The sequence below is a fragment of the Mastomys coucha genome, unplaced genomic scaffold, assembly GCF_008632895.1.
Source record: "Mastomys coucha isolate ucsf_1 unplaced genomic scaffold, UCSF_Mcou_1 pScaffold1, whole genome shotgun sequence".
In the NCBI taxonomy this organism is placed as follows: domain Eukaryota; kingdom Metazoa; phylum Chordata; class Mammalia; order Rodentia; family Muridae; genus Mastomys; species Mastomys coucha.
This window is the reverse complement of record NW_022196891.1, coordinates 50859785-50865058: the sequence shown is the minus strand read 5'-3', so window position 1 is coordinate 50865058 and position 5274 is coordinate 50859785. Positions and strand designations below refer to the sequence as shown.

The 5274-nt window shown below is 42.9% G+C and overlaps 1 protein-coding gene across 1 annotated transcript in view; it reads left to right on the top strand.

Moving 5' to 3' along the window:
• Window positions 1–1633, top strand: part of Rgsl1 (regulator of G protein signaling like 1) — a 70140-nt gene extending 68507 nt beyond the window's left edge. Inside the window, exon 22 of the mRNA XM_031385009.1 lies at window positions 1356–1633. The gene's annotated coding sequence lies outside the window, so the exon portion shown is untranslated. The remainder of the gene's footprint in view (window positions 1–1355) is intronic.
• Window positions 1634–5274: the final 3641 nt, after the last annotated feature.

Genomic DNA, 5274 nt, shown 5'->3' with positions numbered 1-5274 from the left:
GTGTAGGGGAATGCCAGGGCCAATAAGTGGGAGAGGGTGGGGTGGCAGGCATGGGGAGGGAGGAGGCACTTGTTTGTTGTGTCGTTTTTGTTTGTTTCTTTGTTTTTTTGGAGAGAAAACTGGGAAAGGAGAAATTTACATGTAAATAAAGAAAATATCTAATAAAAAAAAAGTCAGGAGTAAAATGACAGGATTTTATGAACAGTCCCTCAACTGGAAGGAACTGAACAGCTAATCAATGTATCTGTGAATTACAGAATACAGAACTACAAAGCACACTAGAGAATACTTCCAAGTGGGCACAAATGTGTCCTGTATTGATAGTTTTAATCCTAGACTTTTCCAAAGGAAACATCATATTGAAATACGTTATGATGTTACAACAGGGCCTACGGCCCCCAGGACTGAAGAAGTCTATGAAGCTGGAGTTGCAGCAAGTAGTGAAAGACAGGAGGCATGCTTGTCCTCAGAGGATGTCAAGAGGTAGGCAAGACCCAGGTAGAGTGCTTTAAGGCCCCCCAGGATGACCCATCTAAGGCAAGTATCAGCACAAGGAAGGCTCAGAAGAAAGCAATGAAGCTTCCCTTGCCTCACAGGACTGAAGCTTAAGAATAAGACTTCAATTCATAGCAAGATACTGACAATGAAACAGAATTATAATTCTTTAAAACCAGGTAAGATCCCAGAAAGGAATTAAGAAGAGCCTACTTACTAGGATTGAAGTCTTTGGAAAGAACTTAATCCTAAAAGAACAAGAGGCCAGAGCTTGAGACCAGAGAGGATACAAGGATACCCACAAGGTTACTGATGAGAATCTGATGAAATGCCTACTTTTGGGGCCACACACTAAATGTTCTCTGGGTGAATTAAGACATAGCTGAAACTATTGGAAGTCAACGAGTCTCACTTAAGGAAAGAAATGATGGTTTCATTCATTTGGGTGAGAGAAAGAGAGAGAACTCTCATTGATCATTAACAGAGGGATAAACTCCTATAGCTTTGCCCCTTCCAAGCATGTGCTGTAAAATTTGTCAGTCAAAGACCGTGTTTTATTTTTCTTTGTACTCCCAGTATTCAATACAGTGACACATTTATAGTCTCCCCATAAATACACACCCAAATACATGAGTAAGTGAATTGGCCACACCACTGAGAATGTAGTAGAGAAAATAAACCAAGAAGTTATGCTTTTGATTTTCCTGGCCTTAGAATTTCCTGACCTATGATCAGAAATTGAAATCAATAATCAATTACAGCCATGATGACCACAGCAAAGAGGGAATAGCAATTGTGAATATCTTTTATGATCCAATCACTCCTGGTGCTTTGAGAACTTTTTAATTTTTTATTTTTAGGGAGTTCATACAGCCAATTTAGATTAAGAAGTGATCAAAAGAGACAGAAGAAGAAAGGCATGAGAAACAGAAGGATCCACCTTCAGAGAAGCCTTTGCGGGTGTAAGCATTGGAGAGTGACATGAGAAGTATGGGGACATCTGCCGCTAGATTCAGATGTTTCCTCAAGGAGAGGGATTGGCTTATGTGTACAGGACCTTGGGGTGCCAGACTCCACCCTTCACGATAATCGGGGCTACAGGCTATTAGCCAGAATAAAGGATATGCCCTAAACAGTATCTTACATTCTCACTCATATGTTGAAGCTAAAGTAGCTGAGCTCACAGAAATAAGGGATAAGATATAGATTACCAGAAGTTGGGAGTCAAGGAGTCTTGAAATGGTTAGCAGAAGGTACAAGCATGGAATTGGGTAGAAAGAAGTTCAAAATTCTATAACACAGTATAAGGACTATGATTGATAACAGTACACTGCTAGATAGTAGAAGGGATTTTGGATGTTCCCAACAAAGAAGTAATTAATATCTAAGGTCACGGACATGACATGACAATGACCTAATATGGATGGTACATATTATATATGAGTTGAAATATCATACTATGCAACACAAATACATATAATTATAAGAAATTTAGGGGGTAATGGGGCTAAATATGTAGTTTAGTGGCAGAGTACTCGCATAGCATACATAAGTCTCTAGTAACTCTCCTCATCTTTAAAAAAAAAAAAACACAGAATACCTAGAGTGGTATTTTGTCAGTTCTACAACCCCTGGGTGGGGCTTAGTGGACCCAGTGGTAGGGCCTGAGGGACCTGGAGAGAGAGATTTCCATACTGCCTTAATAGTATGAGTGCCCATGCCTGCTGGCATACTGTGTGACACAAAATAGAGGACCCTAGCAAACTAGTGGAACCTCAGAATGGGCCTGGAACAGGGCAGTGGCTGCTCCCACACCTTTACAGACATCCTCTCAGGTGCTGGCAGCCTGGCACCTCCTTGTTCTGGATTGCTGTTTGTATTTTCTGCTCCCTCAAGAGGGGTGCCCATACTCAGGTGAGGTCAGGTGACATCTTAATTGGTCAGATAAGACTAGAGGCTGTGATTGGGTGGTGGAAGGGAAAGGCGGAGCTGAAAGTTTTAGAGAAAGGGAAAGAGGAGGAGGAAAGAAAAATGAGATGGAGAAGGGAAGAAGGTTGAGGAAGGAGAAGATGATGGACATTGCCCAATCTAGGTGTGCAGCTTTTATTTATATCAATTGAATTTTGTGTTCTTTGAGCATTCATTTTAGGGTTGAAGATTTACCATTATAAATCTGGCTGGTGTACTACAAGTCTCTAGTGTTATCATTTTTCAGGGCTAAGGTGATCTGAGTGAGCAGTAGTTGGCTTTCTGTAGGCTAGCCACATGGGGTGGCCAGCCTGGAAAGTGTGAGTGGCTTGGCAGCAAGCTGGCCATGAGGATCGATGAGACTGCCATTGCCAGTGCCCAGCCAGATTTAGCATGGATCATTTTTTGAAACTACATGCTATATCTCCCCAGAGTGACAATAAGAGAGTTGGCTACTCCAGAGCTCCTGTCCGTTCACCATTGGTCCAAAGGCTGTATAAAAACGCTTGCTGCTGAGCAACACAGTAGATCAATGCTGCTCTGCAGTCTGTTTCAGAGGTTGATAACCCCACCTCCCTCACCCCTTCCTGGATCCCCTTTCACATAGTGGTTAATCCTGTGGTTGAATTCAGAGCAATGTTAGTGCTATGTCATCTAATTCTGTATCTGTGTGATGGATTTCCCAGTCACCAGGAGATCCCGAGGGTTCTGACCTAATGAGTAGGTCAATCTATTGATGGCGTAACTTGGTGCCATTCCTGGGAGGTGGTGAAAAGTGGGCCTAGATGGCGGAATAGGTCATTTGGAGGTGCATCTTCTCCTGGTCCCATCTTCTATTCCATCTCACTGCTTCCTTCTGATGATTTGAGAATGTGTCTCCCACCACACACTGTCACTGTCATGAAGCCCAGCCCAAGCTGGGCCGAGCGTGAACTGAACTTTTTTTTTTTTTTTTTTTTCCCGGTTTTTCAAGACAGGGTTTCTCTGTGTAGCCCTGGCTGTCCTGGAACTCACTCTGTAGACCAGGCTGTCCTCAAACTCAAAAATCCACCTGCTTCTGCCTCCCAAGTGCTGGGATTAAAGATGTGCACCACTACCGCCCAGCATGAACTGAACTCTTAAAGCCTGTGAGCCAGGATAAAAAAAATACCCATTAACGTGTGTGTGTAAATGTTCTTGGATTTTTTTTTTTAACCACTGTGACAAAACATAGAAACCTAGAAAAATATGAATTTCAGATAAGCAGTAAAATAATTTTTAGCATAAGCATGTCTAAATACTGTATGAAAAAAATTAGCCATTACTTGGTTTTTGTTTGATATTCAGATTTAATTTAGTGGCCTATAATAGATCTCTCAATGCTCCAGAAACAACATGGGCCTGAGAGTTTGGATCCCTAACACTTGAGCTGAACTAGGGTGGGGCGCTCAACAAGAAAGGCTCTCCTTCAGAGGTGGGAATTTCCCCTCTCCAAGCCTGTCCCCCGAGGACACCCTTCTGGATTTACCAAGGGCAGCTACAAGTGCTGAATGCCTGCAGGTAAAGAGGCATGTGAAGGAAGACCTGTGGTGAGGAATGGTCTGTGTAAAGCTAGGTAGCTGCATTGGACGTTGGTCTAAATGGGTATTTGATGGCCTCGTTTGTCAATTCCACTGTGATTCTGCCTATAGCTATGATCTGTCCAAAAATTTAGAAACTCACTCATATGCTGAGGACTAAAAACCTATATGGGGTCAGTGGAAGTAAGGAAGGACAGGGGCCACAAGGAAGCATGGGTAGGAGAGAGATGATGTTCTTAGTTTAAGATGAGCCCAGGCTGCTGAGGAAAAAGACAGTTCACAAAGGCTCAAGGAAGAGCTGCAATACTAACAGTATTTGTACTGCCTCAAAATTTTAACATTTCACAATTTTGAATCTGGCTACCCATGAACATGGGATGATTTGCTATTTTTGATTTCATAGTTTCCCCCACATACTTCTTATTCATGTACTTTAATCTTTATAACTAAGCCGTTCATTTGGGGAGATGTTAACATACTATAGCCAGTATGTTATGTAACATATAACATACATGTTATAGAACATGTGGGAAGCCATCCAGCACACCAAGCAAGTGAGTGCAGAGAAAAAAAAAGGCATTCTGGGAAATGTGGGGCTTGCCATCTGGTTCTGGGTTTGGAGGAGCATGTTCTATGTTAAATTCTTCGTGCCTTGCCACATGGCTATGATATACCCTATAATTGCCAATGGATTAGCGGCACCCATCTTCTTGAGGACTGTTTAGTTAACATGGAAAGTAAGGGTAGCATTTTGCCACCACACAGGGTGGCCATTACTGTGGGCCAGGGAGGTGCACACCAATGCCCCATGGCTGCTGGCAAGAGCATCAGTTACAACTTGGCTGCTAGAAAGAGAACAAAGAAATTCAAGTTACAACTTGCAAAAGACAGGCATCTGTCTCCCTGCCTCGCACTTTCTAAGCCGCCTGAGGAAGCTTAGCCTGTCATTTTGTGTGACTACAGGACAGAAGTGGAAGTAAAAATAGACAAAACCAATCATTTCACGATCAGTAGCATACAAAGGGATGCTTCCAATCCCTGGAGGAGTGAGAGACAACCAGCCATTGAAGTAGCTGGCGAAAGAGATTCTCCTGCCTAGTAGTATAGATTCATGATATTCCTAAACAGGAGTTCTCTCTCTCTCTCTCTCTCTCTCTCTATCTCTCTCTCTCTCCCTCTCTCTTCCCCCCTCTCTCTCTCTCCCTCTCTCTCCCTCTCTCTTCCTCTCTCTCTCTCTTCCTCTCTCTCTCTC